The sequence below is a fragment of the Filicampus tigris genome, chromosome 9, assembly GCF_054856515.1.
Source record: "Filicampus tigris isolate MCC_2025a chromosome 9, RoL_Ftig_1.0, whole genome shotgun sequence".
NCBI classification, from domain to species: Eukaryota; Metazoa; Chordata; class Actinopteri; order Syngnathiformes; family Syngnathidae; genus Filicampus; species Filicampus tigris.
This window is the reverse complement of record NC_141225.1, coordinates 3,305,535-3,322,524: the sequence shown is the minus strand read 5'-3', so window position 1 is coordinate 3,322,524 and position 16,990 is coordinate 3,305,535. Positions and strand designations below refer to the sequence as shown.

The 16,990-nt window shown below is 40.3% G+C and overlaps 1 protein-coding gene across 1 annotated transcript in view; it reads left to right on the top strand.

The window, feature by feature from the left end:
• The window catches only part of LOC147141662 (receptor-type tyrosine-protein phosphatase gamma-like), a 458,048-nt gene that overhangs the window by 88,559 nt on the left and 352,499 nt on the right, over positions 1-16,990 (top strand). The gene's annotated exons all lie outside the window — the stretch shown is intronic.

Sequence of the window (16,990 nt, the reverse complement as noted above, 5' to 3'; positions counted from 1 at the left end):
TTTGCATTTGGCTCCCTCAGTCTTAACACACAAATGCACACATCACTCATATCAAAGAGAGCATGAATTTCAGTCTTGTACGGTCGTATTCTCAACTCAACTTTATTTATAGAGCACTTTAAAACATCCGTCGCTGCATGCAAAGTGCTGTACTTGGAGTAAAATTACAAACACAAAAAATAAATAAAAAGAATAAATTAATAACATAAAAACAGTTAACACCAAAGAACACCAAACACCAAAGAACACTAAAACTCAAGCTGAGTCCAAAGCTGCTCTATAGAAGAAAAGTGTTTTAAGATGAGTTTTGAAAATGGGCAGAGAGGAGGCTTGCCTAACATTTAGCAGGTGCTTATGCCAAAGAGAGAGGGACCAGCAACTCTCTATTGCTATCTCGCTCTATTCTCTGTGATTTGAATTCAATTAGTAAAGTGGTCACTGTCCTGATGGACACAGCCACAGAGAGATCAAATTTGAGATACCATTTATATTGGCTTGACTGTTGTGTGTGTGTGTAACAACTGCATATTTATGCATTATACAAACTATCAATAGAGCATAGGGTTAGTAAAATTAATTAGGATTATGTAAAATTAAAATCAGTGTGATATAGCACAGCCCTAGCACTCATTCAGTCAATAGCTTAGCACATTGAGTGCTGCTACAAATTCATGTTCCATTGAGTCACAACCATCCACCTATGCATTGCAATGCATCCACCCCCTATAAACAATACACTTTTCTGACTTCTTCCAAGTTTTCCAATGTTCTGTGTTATAACAGATTTTTTTTTTTTGCAATTGTGTCCTCTCGAGGTCTGATAAACTCTAATTATGACCTTAGCGGTCCATGACTGCTCTAAACTCTACCTGACCAGGGTGGCAGATTAAAGCCTGGTACAGTGCTGACAAATGAAATGCTATCTGGGGATGGTGCAATGCCTCCTGAATGAACAACAGACTGTAACCAACAAAAACTCATTGTGAGGTTTAAACGCTTAATCTTGAACCCCAAAGCAGACAACAGAGGTTGAGCAAGTGAGCAGAAGATTTTTAAACAGGTCGCAAACATGAGAAGCTAAACCTAAATTACTAACTAAAAATTACAACGACAAAAGGTCGAAGTGACAAGTAAGGTTAGAGACTACTACTTGCGCAGAAGGTCCGGAGTAGTTGGCGTCTCCGTCGGCTTTTGCAGTGTGTTAATCCGTCATTTTCCGGTCCGACGTGCCGACTTCTAGGCCAGCGTGACAGCTGGCCACGACGGCTGACGTCGGTTTGGCGTGAAGAGGCCTTAACACAAAGGCTGAACAACAGTAAATAATATGTCTGATACAATAAAGAGGACTAGTAAATGTGGCAATGGCGATGAACAAACAATAGTCTGTCATCTTATCTCTGCTTTTCCAATCCTTAAAACGGAAGTCAACCCAAACATATTTTTTTCAAGATTATGTTGCCAGCAAGCCCACTAGTTGAAACACAGCATTCTGATTAATTTTGCGTTTGTGGGATATAAGTAAAGCAGCAAAATGCACTGGTTTTTAGCCATCTCTGGGGGCGGACATTTTGTCTTCTGCCGACTGAAAATGACATCATAAGTGCTCAAAATGACCAATCATGGCTCAGATTCAGAAAACAGGTCAGCCGTGATTGGTCATTTTCAGTCGACAGAAGACAAAATGCACCAACTGTATACAATTTAGGAAATTGCAGGCTGCACTTACGAGTGTTGATTGTCGTCACTCAAACGAGGAGGGAGGAAGCGTTGCCGCGGGAAGAGTGATGTCAAGGGGAGCAAGAAGAAGGAAAAATCAAGTCCAAAAATGTAAAAGTTCAACCAAAGAGAAATTATTGCAATGGCCCCCGGCGATTCTGCAGCTTGCGGGTGTGGTTCAGACCGATTTGGGCTACCCATTCCGGGCGCGAAGACACTGGTCATGAGAGCGTTTCGGCTTTTTGCGGGACGCACGCTGTGATCGCCGTTTTGAGGGAGTTGGCATCTTCCTTGGGCGCAGCCGCACGGTGTGTCTGAGTTGCTGATCGCATACAACCTGGTCTGGCTGAAAGGGGAATTGAAGGTCTCGGGCGGTGGGCGACAAAAATCAGAGTAACAAAAAGAGGAGCAAATGTTCTGACCCTCGACGGGTCGGAGGGTGGCTGGTGGTGGAGAGGAGTTAGTAAGCCACGCTAAAAAAATTAGAAAGTTCAAGAGAGGTTCTCAAGGGAGTGAGTTTTCACAAACTGAGTTTTAAAAGCAAGTTTCAAGCAGAAATTTTAAGGGCGATTCAAGAGAGGGTTCAAGAGAGATTTTTTTTTAAGAGCGTGAGGGGAAGTTTTGCATGGCCTTTTATAGAGGTCATGCATGTTAATGAGATTGGCTGCTTTCTTCACCCACATCTGGGCGTTGCCTGGAAGAAAAGTATCCTCTAATTTCTGTAGTTGTGAAGTTTTTAGAAGTTTGCACAAATCAGCAGAAATGTTGAAATACAGTAAGTATTCTCTAGTAAGGAATCATATTTGCATTGCCCAATCTTTCCTTATAACAAAATTTCCTTATCTGGGAAACGACTATGGTACATATCCTATATGAATGTGCAAGTATGTTAACAAAATACATGTGTAACAACACAAGCAATATAATGCCAAAAAAAAAAATGTTCCCCCAAATTTTTATTCAACAGAAACTGCACTATAAAGTACAGGTATATGAACAAAATACAGTACAGTATAACAAACATGGTCCAAAGACTGTTGAAAAAATACTGTAAATACCGTAACACCAATGCAGTACAGTACTATACTTAACTACAGTAAACTGTACGGTATTTTAGTGTAAAATTTTCTCAGACTTGGGAAAAATTAGTTTATTTTGAGTTGTTGTGTTGGCTTCATTCTTTGCTGTATGAAAATGTTTGTCTGCATATCATACAGTTTTGTTGCTGATTTCAAGTAAATTTGCCGTTGATCATCACTGATGTCTGGTGATTCTTGTGCATACAAAAGCATTTTTAATTCCATCTCCACAGCTTCCTTGCTGGACGTTTTTTTCAAAAATCTCGGAGATTAGAGTTTTTCCGACTAGAGATTAGATTAGAGTTTTTCAACCTCCAAGTGTCTCCTGGATGTTTTTTACTTTGTGTCCAGCTTCGCATAATCGGATGCATTTCACTCTCTCATTCACGGTCATTACCGTTTTTCTTCATTTGGATGTTATGATCTACAGACGAAAATGTAAATGAATACATTTTATATTTTGCAGTAAAACGCATTCCAAAGAAGTAATTTACATTTTGCCCTTTTGGATCCGATGATGGCGGAGCGGTCAAATTTTTTCAGCAGTATCGAGCAGGAACTGCTTGAGTTTGCGCTACTGCAGGCTTCGCTATTTGTTCCGGATACAGTACCGGAACTTAGTTGTAAGGAATCAATCATTAATGCAATATAGTAGTAGAAAATGTAATACATACATTTTTTTTCCGGGTGAGGGAATTTCTATTTGACAGCGGTCCGTAGGTGGGAACTTACTGTACATGTTTTTTTTTGTTTTTTTTTCACCCAAAACATTTCAGGAACGTCCATCTGCAGAGCAAGTCGGTCACGTTCCCGGATGACGGAACTCAAAGTTGTGTTTTTTTTTCTCTGCATCCGCTCAAGTGGTCACATCAAACACAGCTAAAATTATAATTCAATATTCAATTGAATTCACTTCAATGTAATTCAAACATCTTGTGTTGAGCGTTGTTTTCATTTCATACGTAACCTGTGGATGAATACCTTGAAAGCACATTTACACATAATTTTCATTAGTTTCCAGCAGTAGCAGACGTGGGCCAGTCCATCTTCACACCTGCCACTAGGGGTTGCGCGTGCTCTAGTAATGTGCAGTTTGGGTGGACGGATGCGTATTCCATTGGCGGTGGCGCGCCTTGGGGCGCGTCCGGTACGTCTGATCTCCTGGGCAGATGGGCTGATTGAATAAAGACACATGGGGTCCGGCATCTTTATGCTGGTTTTGGGCTTTTTGTGATTTCCTGTTGAGATAGCACTTCCTTGCTATCTGTGGTTGAATTGGGCAGACCAAGCGTTGGTCTTTTCTCTGGCTGCGGAATATCGCTCCAGAGGCTCGGTGCTGGCACTTAAAAGGGCCTTATATGCGTATTGCAGGTCCGCTGCGGAGGATTGGGGGTCAAGCCCCGTGTTCACCCGATCTGGCATCCCATTTTGATTACATTTATCACCCTTAACAACAACAATAATCCCTCATCTATCGAGTGGAACAACCCCCACCTTGCTCCCCACTCCAGAGATACCCTCAAGTTTACCATTAGTGATATAATGCTGGTAAAATAATATTAACAGTGCAATATAATCACCAAGTCACTTTATGGACTTATTTATACTTTGTACTAATGCATCCCGTTACTTTTATATTTGTAGGACTGTACTTTTCTGTAGATAATTATTTATATTATTATTATTATATATTATTATATTATACAGTTGTTTCAACATTTTTAGTTACCTCCTCACAATGATGTGAGCACATCCTGCTAATTAGCACAAGACTGTTATTAGCAACAATACCATCCCTCTGCACTGAAGGCTATCACAAACTCCTTCAGAAGATGGCAGAACTGCAGACGAAAATGCACCTCCTTCAAGTGTATGTGGAGGTAATTGGACAGTTTGGGAATGAAAGCACTTTACCAATGTCTCAAAACAGTGCACAAGAGACTCAGGCAGCTAGCTCCACAAAGGATTCCTGAGTAGCCTGTGGAAATGGCAGTAAATCAGCAAGTAGCCTTTCCTAGAATTTGCTGGGAGTAAAGCCTGAAGATATGGGGTGGTGGACAAAAGGCAGAACTTAGCATCAACAAATTAACTCACTCGATGACAGCCATTTTTGGAAATGTGAACTAGTCCAGTTCATTTAAAGCATTCTGACTGATCATTCAAGGTTATACTAATATTTTTTGCCCTAGTGACATCTCAAACACCTGAAGGGTCCTTTTATTCTATAAAGCACCATCGCCAACCACAAAAATGTGCTTTAGCAAAATAATATGCAGCACTTGCCTGTATATGTGTGCGTGTGCCTTCATGTCACGTTGAAGGAATAATCATAAAATAGTTATCACACATTATATTTACATCTCAATCTAAATGATCTCCGTCATCTTTTCTCTCTTTCATGACACCCTTGGTAGTAGATTTACCATAGCAAACACTTGGATCAACCGCTACCTTCTTGTAACGGTCAGCTTTCCACAGTTCTGCCATGCTCTCCCACTTCCTCTCTCACTCCGCATCGAAAATAATGACGTAAATATGATGCTTCAAGACCACAGAGTGATTTTGCCTTTTGCAATGTAAATGATGGAGATTTTTCTCTCTCGTTTTTTTTTTTTTTTTTTTTTTAGGTCTTTTTATTCTTTTCCAGGAGACAGGGTACTTGACAACCAATTGTGTTATCGTAGGGTTAACAGGAAAGCTCCGCACCCAGAGAGGTGGAACTGATGCTATAGAATAATAAGACAATAACGAACAATAAACACAGGCATGAACGGCTTGTTCTTTAACACTACCAAACTATTAATAACCAAACACTCACATCTAGACGTTCTCACAAACCCAAAATATGTATATTGGAAAAAAACAAAACAGAATTAATTAAGTAAATAAATAACAAAAATGAATAGCGTAAATGAATAAATCAAGGAATAACACAAATAATAAAATGTTATGGGATTGGGTGTGGCGGGCGCATCTATTTGCTGTCTGGGCAGATTATCCAAATATTCTCTGAAGGGCTGCCAGGTTTTAATAAAGACACCATCAGTTCCAGAGAGCAAAGATCTCATCTTCTCCAATTTGATGTGTGTAAGGACCTCTCGAAGACAATTGTTATGTGTCGGGGGGAGAACATGCTTCCATTTAAAAATAATTAAACGTCTCACCAAAAGAGTCGTGAAGGCCAGTACACGACGTTTATCTGCCGGCAGGTCTGGTGTCGAAAGGGGAGGGGACCTAAAGAGGGCAGTGAATGGATCGAAATCAAGTTTGACATTGAGCACCACCGACAAAGTGTCAAAAATCTGATGCCAAAAATTAACAAGATTAGGACATGACCAAAACATGTGGCTGTGATTAGCTGGTGATTGTTTACACCTATTGCAACTGTCATCGACATTGGGGTAGATTTGTATAGTGTATCCTAAAAATAACTTTGCACTCAAGCAGACCGTGCCTAGCGCAAATAGAAGAGAAATTAACAAGTTTACAGATGTGCTCCCATTGGTCATTAAGTATCGTTATTCCAGTCTCCTCCTCCCGGTTCCGTTTCGCAGAAAGGAGCAATTGAGGGTCGTGGAATCCCAAGCGATTGTAAATGGCCGTTATAGAATGCCTTTGAGCAGGGTCTGGACTGAGCACCAAGTCATTCAAAGATTCGGGTGGACAGTTAGGGAAATTAGAATAGGTAGCCTGAAGAAAGTGTTTTTTACAAAAAGCGAAAAAAAATGTGTTTTAGGTAGCTCAAAGCAGCCTACAAGTTCCGTGAAGTCAGCAAAGTGGTCACCCACATATAGGTCCCTAATCTGTGATAAGACCCTGTTAAACCAACCTGCAAAAGAAGGGTCAGAATTGTTTGGCGTAAAAAGGTGATTCTTGGCAACAGGGGCACAAACTGATGGTTCAATTAATCCATAGGCTTTACGAAACTGAACCCAGATTTTTATAGCACTAAGGACAACAGAGTTCTGGGACACATTAAGAGGCAGTCGTACGGTAAGAAGAGAATGAAGCGAAAGCTTTGAGGACCTTAACTCAATTTGAGCCCATGAAGGGCACATTTCAGGGTTTACATCCAACCAATGATTAACTTTTCCAATATTACACGCTCAATAGTACATGATAAAACTAGGCAGTGCCAGGCCGCACTTTATGCTTAGGTAACTGTAGAATGGCCTTATTAATGCAGGGTGGCTTGGTCAACTACAAGAATAAAGATCTCAAGCGATCCAGTTGGCAAAAAAAAAGATTTCTTAATAAAAACCGGAGGGCGGCACGGTGGTCGACTGGTTAGCACGTCCGCCTCACAGTTCAGAGGTCGTGGGTTCGATCCCGGCTCCGGCCTCCCTGTGTGGAGTTTGCATGTTCTCCCCGAGCCTGCGTGGGTTTCCTCCGGGTACTCCGGTTTCCTCCCACATTCCAAAAACATGCATGGTAAGTTGATTGGACTGTCTAAATTGCCCCTAGGTGTGATTGTGAGTGTGGATGTTTGTCTCTGTGTGCCCTGCGATTGGCTGGCAACCAATTCAGGGTGTCCCCCGCCTACTGCCCAAAGACAGCTGGGATAGGCTCCAGCACGCCCGCGACCCTTGTGAGGATAAGCGGTATGGATAATGAATGAATGAATGAATAAAAACCGGAATATGTTGGAACAAGTAGAGAAACTTGCGCAGCATTACCATTTTCACCATGTTAACCCTGCCAGACAGTGACAGCGGAAGAGCGGACCAGCGAGCCTAGTCTTGTTTACACATATTCATTAACGGTCGAAAATTCGTATCAAAAAGATTTTCAGGGGAGGGAGTAATAAACACACCTAGGTACCGAAATCCCCTTGGTATTGTTTTATACGGGAAGGAGTGTGTTAACAACATCCTAAATAATTGATTAATCGGGAGGAGTTCACTGTTACCAAAATGTAATTTGTAACCAGAATACTTGCCAAATTGAGACAAGATTCCTATTACTGACAGACGATGAAGGGTTGGACAAATAGAGCAGTACATCGTCTGCATAGAGGGACAGTTTATGAGTAATGCCATATCTTGCAATGCCCTTAACCCTTTCCTCAGCTTGAAGCCAAATGGCCAACGGTTCCACGGCCAAAGCAAGAAGAAGAGGAGAGAGGGGGCAACCCTGCCTGGTACCACGATGCAAGGCAAAGGAGGCAGACTTCATGCTATTTGTAATGATGTGTGCCATTGGACAATTATAAAGAAAAACAATCCACGCAATGAAGTCAGAACCAAAGCCAAATTTTCCCAGGACGTAAAATAAATATCTCCATTCAACCCTATTGAATGCCTTCTCCGCATCCAAAGAGATTATCACCTCAGGCACCTCATCTCCAGGGGAGCCAATAATGTTAAAAAGACGCCTAGTGTTGAATGATGAGTTCCTGCCAGCCATAAACCCAGTCTGGTCGGCAGAGATCATCTTAGACAGTGACTGCTGCAATCTCATAGCCAGGACTTTGGCCAAAATCTTCTGGTCCACGTTCAAAAGACAGATTGGCCTATAGCTACCACAATCCAAAGTATCCATCTTTAGATGAAGACAGATGTCTGCCTCAGAGAGAGAGGCCTCGGAGGAAGCTTTCTGATGGAGAGGAAGCTTTCTGATGGAGAATGCCTCATTGTAAACATTAACCAAGTGTGGCCCCAACAGTTTCGCATACAATTTATAAAACTCCACTCCATAGCCGTCTGGGCCAGGCGATTTACCAGTTTGCAGTTGTCCAATCGCTGCACATACCTTCGACAACATAATCGGAGCATCCGTTTTTTTGGCCACCTCAGCGTCAACTGATGAGTAAACAAGATTTTCTTGAGGGTTGCAACCCTCCCAGTCTCCCAGCGAGAATTCCGATTTATACATGTTTGAATAGAAATCCAAGAAGGTATCGTTGATCGATTTAGGGTCAGAAATCACTGCTCCAGTTGTAGACCTTATCCTTGGAATCAGCCTTGAGAGGGCCGTGGCTCTAGCTTGATGGGCAAGAAGACTACCGGCCTTATCCCTCATCTCGAAGTAGCACCATTTAGTCCTCAAAAGTTTTGCTTCCACTTTAGTTGTTGTCAAAAGATCGTGTTCGGCCTGAACTTGAGGCGTTTGTCGTGAAGAGCATCCAAGGGGGCAGTAGCATATTGCACATCGATTTGAAAAATCTGATCAGAGAGCCAAGACAATCTGCCCATCTCGACCTTCTTCCTCTGAGAGGCAGATGAAATAGCTTGTCCCCTTAAATATGCTTTGCATGCATTCCATTTCTCTTTTTTTAAATAAAATTGCATTGAAAATGAGATGTGTTTAGGAACTATTTTTCACTGCCAGAGGTGGGAAGCAGTGAAAATAGGTAGTTAACATTTGGTAGGGTTTTCATTTTGACAATTGTTATGCGGCCAATCAGAGTGAGTTCTAAACTATTCCATTTTTTAAAGTTATCTTCTATATCTTTAACAGGTGGCGTACAATTTAAAATAGTAGGACAGATAGCCTGAAGGATGCCTAAAATGTTTTTTCTTATAAGGACATTTAATTGCATGTGGTAATGAATGAAGCCACAATAGTAGTTTATTCCAAGAAAGAAAAAATAAAGGATTTTTAATGTTACAATCCCCCCCCACCTCCTTTTTTTAAGGGGGGGGGGGGTCTCTAAAAGACAACTACAATGACAACTCGACTGGTACTCAGTGAAGCCGAAACATGCACCAAGTCCCAGCAGCATCATCTAATGAAATAAATAAGAAACCCATAATTGTCATCATGTGTCATCTTCCAAACCGCTTATCCTATACAGAGTCGTGGGGAGATGCTGGAGCCTATCCCAGCCGTCAACAGGCGAAGTCAGATTACACCCCGAACTGGTCGCCAGCCAGTTGCAGGGCACACATAGACACCGTCACTGAGCGGGAATCGATCCCACGCTGCTCGCACACAACTCGGGCGTGTGTACCACTACACTATCAGTGACGCCTACACCCATAATTGGTCGATCATAATTTAAAATTTCCCAATATGTAACAGCAATAATTTCTAATAATATGTTGAAGAATAAATAACAGGTTGATAAAAGATATGCTTTGAGATTTTTTATTTGAGACTTATTTCCTGTGATGCGTTTGTACACGGGGCAGGTGCTTTGCTCTCACTGCCTTCTGCTGTAGCTTTGTTGGGGCAAAAATTTAAAGGCTCACCTGAAAATGGGCTATAATGACTGACAACTGACATTTCAGAAGAAATATTTATATCGACTGCAGGATAAAACCTAAACACTGTGGGCAATCCTAGTTGAACGCCTAAAGATTTTTTCTAACTATAATATGGTGAATACGAAAGGTTGACATTTTTACTGGAATCCAGCTTGTCATAGGAATCCGTCCATCTGATTCACACGGGATGGAAGTCAACGCTACTTTTTAATCATGGGATTGACGGTACAGGATAAAAAGTTCCCCGGAGCAGCGACAAAGTGTTCAATAAATGAGTAAAATACAACTTTTGTTTGTTTGCTTTTGTTATTTTTTGTTTTTATGTAGCTGGCCTTCAAAATGGGAGCGGTACAGAAGTGGTAGTCATGTTGAACAGTAGCAGGATGGGATGGGAGTCATTTTTACGAAGAGTGAGACAGGATGGGATTTTTTTTATTATTTTTTTTTACTATGGTCCAGGACTGGGACGGGATTTTTCTCTGTGGGAGTGGGACGGGAGTGCAATCCATTCCTGTGTCACCCTCTCGTGAAAACTGAGTCAAAGATATGACAATGATGTCATTGATATTTTACAGTACAGCAGTTCATTTTGCACCGCTGTCCTTGTTTCTCGCTAAAACTAGCATGAATATTTTAATGTTAGTGGAAATTGGAAGAGTCGGAGCTCGTGAGGTACTTGTCTGCATGAATATTTTAATGTTAGTGGAAATTGGAAGAGTCGGAGCTCGTGAGGTACTTGTCTGTACACAACTGCTCACAACGACCAAACACGGCTGACCTGTTTTCTGAATCTGAACCGTGATTGGTCGTGGTGGGCAGTTGTGATGTCATTTTCAGTCGACACAAGACAAAATGGCCACCCCCAGAAATGGCTAAAAACGAGTGCACTTTGTTGCTTAACTTTTATTCCACAAACTCAACATTAATCACAATGCCGTGTTTCAACTAGTGGGCCTGCTGGGAACATATTCTTTGAAAAAAAATATGTTTGGGTTGACTTACGTTTTAAGGGTAGAAAGACACAACAGCGCTCCCGGCCCTAGTGGTAGTAACACAGTTATGTGCTCCTGTCCTTAATGTGTTAAAACAATTCTTTGGCTCAGTCATTAAAAGATAATATAATCTTTAAACACTATTTTAAAAATTACTATTGAATCTATACTATCTTCCAAACCGCTTATCCTATACAGGGTCGCGGGGATTTTTTTTCTGGAGCCTATCCCAGCCGTCAATGGGCGAAGGCAGACTACACCCCGAACTGGTCGCCAGCCAGTCGCAGGGCACACATAGACACTGTCACTGAGAGGGAACCGATCCCACGCTGCTGGCGCACAACTCAGGCGTGTGTACCACTACACTATCAGTGACGAATCTATACTATTATTTATTTATTTAGGCACTTTCTACTTTTCTATTTCTACCATCTACCACATTGTAGTTGGTTGGACTTTGCTTTGACAGTGCCTCTTTGGAAAATGCTCACATTTACACCACGCAATGATGTACTAAAGAGGCAAGTGATGCAATGATATATTAAAGAGGCAAGTGAGGTATGTGCCCTTTCCCATAACAGTGCGCCTGCCCTTAAAGCCATGCCTATGACTGAACTTGCAACAATGGCAATGATGCATGATCATACCCAATTACAATTTTATGGGTGGATAAAAAAAGTCAAGTAAAACAGCAATATAACATGCTATTGCCTTCAGTAATAGGGACAATAAATAATACTGAGTTATGTATTCCTACGATAAGGTTGAAAAACATCACACATTGAAATTCTGACAAGTTGGGCTTGTCTAGTAAGTGACTGTTGAGGTGACTGTTTTCTCGTCTTTTCCTCTTTCTTCTGATGATGAACTTCACAATCCAAGGACACTGAGGACAAAGACAGCTGTTTTTAATCAGCTTTGTGCCTGTCATACTTTGGCACACGTATGTCCTTGTATTTGTGTGTGGACATCTTGATTAAAAGAATGCCACCAAGCAATTGAGACATCCGTGCGAGGTATATGGGGTGATGCATTAAATGACTACTCTCTGTGATTGTTTCAGTAGCTGCGTGTCTAATGCAGGATCAAACCTATACACTCTGTGGTAAATGTATCGATTAGTTGCCCTCACTGCAATAATAGTTGCATACCTTTCAAGAAGTCCTTGAGTATCAATGTGTCGACTGAGGACCGAGAGGACAATATCCATCTCCTGATGAAAACGAGAGTCAGGTTTGTTTAGTGGAGCCCATAGTTCAAAGTAAACAGGGTGAAGATGCATTTAACTGTTATGCTGCGCACAAATGGAATAAGTTGCCAACAAGTGAAATCAGCCCAGAGTATAAATGCGTTTAAATACAGTTAAAAAGTTTGCTTTATTTTCTTTTTTTTTTTACCCATAACTTTTATTAAGGTTTTCTAAATATTCACTTTTTTTCTTGTAGTTATTTTCGAAACCAACTCTTATTCCTTTACTGTACATGTTTTTTTTGGTGTTTTTTTTAAGTTTTCTGGTAATGTGTTTAAATGTTCAATTTAAAGTTTCTGCTTTTATTTCAAATTAGCTCATGATTTCCTTTTGAGAGCAGATCTGTACTATGATACCAATGGAGGACACTTTATATTCATAAATATTTTATGTGCACTAATCTTTATTTATAATCACTAATCTTTACTTATAATTAGGTAAATTATTCCTTTTTGTTGTATATTTTTACTGTATTTCCAAACAGTTCTAGAGATACTATTACAAATGGAGTTACAACATTTAATACATTCAACACTGATGGCACAACACTTGATTTTAAGTCAGGCTAGGTGGGTACTTAGGAAAGCGATTTGGGCCCCAACTTCAGAACTGTGAGTGTGAGGCAGATATACTAACCACCATGCGCATATTTTATATATAAACAAACGCACAAACTCGCAATCACACCTAGGGGCAATTTAGGGTGTCCAATCAATTTACCATGCATGTTTTTGGAATGTGGGAGGAAACAGGAGTACCCGAAGAAAACCCACGCAGGCACGGGGAGAACATGCAAACTCCACACAGGAAGTGGGATAGAATCCACAACCTCTGAACTGTGAGCCGGACGTGCTAACCAGTATATAAATAATATACCCAAATGTTATTCATTTAATTTTATAAGTGTTAACATGGTGTTAATAATGGACCAAGGTTCCCACTTCGTTTGGCCACCACCCAAGCCACACTACATATGACATCCTGAACGTCGCTCATTGTATGTCCCCCACCATCACACCTATTTGAGCCCATGATAAGGGTAACCTATGTTGCTAATGTCAGGTTCCGACCAAAGACAAAATATTGCGTCCCCCCACGTCTCTCACATACCTTTGTTCATGGAGCAACTACCGGGGGGTTCCTTTAAGCAGAGAAGAAGAGGTGCTCCTCCTCTGAAAGAAAGAAAAACGGAAAAGTTCGAACATCACAAACATCGATCCTTGGGAATAAAATCCTATTTCATGTTTAGTAATTTTTTTTTTTAATTCATCATCCTTGTGTCCATCTATTGCCTTCCCTTAAGCCCGTTTGTTCAAGGTCGTGAATGGTCGCAAAGACGTTCTCCACAAGTTTTAATGGTTGCAAATTTGTGACCATTTGCGACTTTGAACGAACCATAATGAAAAATCTACTTTCGGCCAGTGCGTAAACTCTCGCCATCCCTCACTGCTCAGTAAGATCATCCCAAGGGCGAACATTTTGATTTTTGAATAAGGTGGCAAAACGTGTGTTTACGTCAGGGTTCGTTGAAGGTCACAAACATTCACCATGAGTTGTGTTTTCTCTTGTCGCAAGAAATGTTTGAACAAAATTCTGACTGACCGTGACTTTGAAAAAACCCTGATGAACTCTGACATGTGGTACCTTCGCAAACACTCGCAAATGTTTGCCGCTCAATGGGATAGGGGCTTTCGGCAAAAAGACACTTCCTTATACCACGAAATCTTTTTTTTTTACTGGCACCTCTGTTCATCACATAAAAAACAAAAAAGTAGCTAAGGTTGTTGATGCAATGATTCTTGACATTTTTTCAAAGATAATTTTGTAAAATAAATGAAACAAAACATTGCACATTGCAAAAACACTGTCTAGACACAGCAGTCTTTGCTTCTGTTGTCCCTTTCAACAGTATACGCATATATAGTGCAAAAGTAAGTATTTAAAAAGTTTCATAAACGAGTAAACCTAAATTAATAGATTAATGAATGGAACAGATCATATTGCTTCAAACTTAATAACAAAAGAGAATGATGACTGCAGCACATCATAAAATTACATCAATCATTTTTACTCAGAGGCACAGAGGAAGAATGCTGTGCTAGCAATTGCAGATTGGGGAATAACAAAAAAGTAGATTGATGAAATAAAAAGTTGAACAGTCAGTTCTGCCTAAAGGTAGGTACGGCAGTATACTAGACCCTTTTGATGAGATTTGTTCCTCAAATATATTGAAGGTCATTCTCTCTTTACATCTTTCATGTCAAACTTTTTCAGCATTCCAAAAATGTCTCACTGCATGTGTATAATGCCATCTCTCTGCGGTTGGCTGCCACCCAGTCCAGGGTGTCAGCCTACCACCCAAAGACAGCTGGGACAGGCTCCAACGAGCCCGTGACCCTCGTGAGGATAAGCGGTTCCATTTAATGGATGGATGGATAGATGCCATATCCTTTGACAGCATACCTTTTAATACGACCCCCATTAGTGCTAAACTATTAATCGTTTTCAGATCAAAATTGTGATTCCTGATGTGATCACATGATCGCCAAAACTGCTTTTTTTTTCCAGCTCTTCTTACGGACTGAGAATCTTTTGCATCAATTATTTCACGCATACATGCCATCTCCCTCTTATTCTCCTCCCACTTTCATGTGCATGTTGACAACATCAACACCAAATTGGCCATATAGGTGTGAATATAAATTTGTCTACTGTAGAGGTACCCTGCAATTGTCTGGCAACCAGTTCATGGTTCCGCTTCTCACCTATGGTCATCTGAAATAGGCTACCGCTCACCCATCACCCTAATGAGGACAAGTGGTATAGAAAAGTGTTTTGAGCATACTGATTCAAATGTTCAAAACCAGTAATACAAGACCAGTAATACCGTGTCTACCACTAAACAATTATATTTACCATGGAGGGAGATGACACACATTTATGGCTGGGAAATATGCATTTTAAAATGTATCTTATGTACATGGCCTTAATTTAGTTCTGACTTATTGATGAAAAAGATCATTTAGTGAAGCCATTGTTTGATAATAATCACAAACAATAACAATCAAGCAGTTGTTGGTGGGAACACTATTTTTCTAATAGGCTTCTCACCACTTCTTTTAGCATTTCATAGTTTTGATGTGTGTTTTTTCTGTGAACTGTGGGCTTGTTAAACCCTTCGAGACTATAAACTAGACTTTACTTTTTAGCATTCAATTAATCAGAATGCTGTGTTTCAACTAGTGGGCCTGCATAGAACATATTATTTAAAAAAGTATGCTTGGGTTGACTTCCACTTTAAAGCGGACATCCACCTAAGCACATTTTTTTCAAGAATATGTTCCCAGCAGGCACACTAGTTTAAACACGGCATTCTGATTAATATTGCGTTTGTGGAATATGAGCTAAGCGGCAAAATCCGCCCGTCGACAAAAGTGACAAACTTGCCGCCCCCAGAGATGGTGAAAAACGGGTTGATTAATTTTTATTCCACAAACGCAATATTTATTCATCAGAATGCCTTGTTTCAACGAGTGGCCTTGCATAGAACATATTCTTGAAAAAAATATGTTTGAGTTTACTTCCACTTCCTCAGTCACCAGCCCCTCCCCCTCCACTCTCACAGCCACTGCTGTCTGCTCTGAAAACACTAACAGGCGACATGGAGAAGCGGCAGAAGCGGCAGTGGATTTAGTCCCCAAAAGAAAGTCAGCATCCAAAATATGAAAGTATTTCGGCTATAAAAAGGAAGATTCAGAACAACAAAACATCCTTTGCCTCACCGTTGTTGCAATCGCCGTCACAAGCCCCTGTATGAGCAGTTCAAACTAAGAAGTGGGACCTGAGGTGAAACTTCATCTACTCAAAAAACAATTACAGACGCCTTCACCAGCATAACTCCTTATGATAAGAAGTCCAAACAGCACCGACAAATCACGGCTGCAATATGTTTTACGGACCATTTTAGTTATTGTTATATTTTTGTGAACAACTCAGGGGACTAATGCACCTGCTCTTTAATTTTTAATATTTTTTCTATTTTGTTTACAACTTTGCTGCAGTTTCACAAAGGTTTTTTATATTAATGTTATATTTTTGTAAAACACTGTAATTTTTTTTATATTTTATAGTTTAGTTTAAAGATGTTTATACCTCTGCTGCTGCTTTAGAGGTTTTTTATTTTCTATTTGTTGTAATGACTCAAGGGACTAGTGCATCTGCTCTTATTTATTTTTTTGTTAAAAATGTGTTTAATATTTTGCTGCTGTTTGCATTGAAGTGTGAAATACAAAGTTAAATAATCTATTGTTACAGAGACATGGCCTCCGTGAACCCTTTTATATACAGCAATCATCATTCACAGAGGAACCCCCTTAGTCTGGATTAAACAGTATTATATGAATACAATGGTGTCATGGTGAGTTAACCAAATTATACCCCAAAAATGTATTCAAGTTATCTGGCAAAAATTATTCTATTTTTAATATCGTAATATATATCGCAAACCCCCACAAATCGCAATGTTATTTTTTTTCAAATATCGTGCAGCCCTTATGCATTTGAGACTTATTGCTGTACCGAACCCGTACCGAACCGTGACCCCCATACCGAGGTACGTACCGAACTGTGACTTTGGTGAACCGTTACACCCTAATATATATATATATATATATATATATATATATTAGGGGTGTAAAGTCACAGTTCGGTACGTACCTCGGTATGGGGGTCACGGTATAGAACATA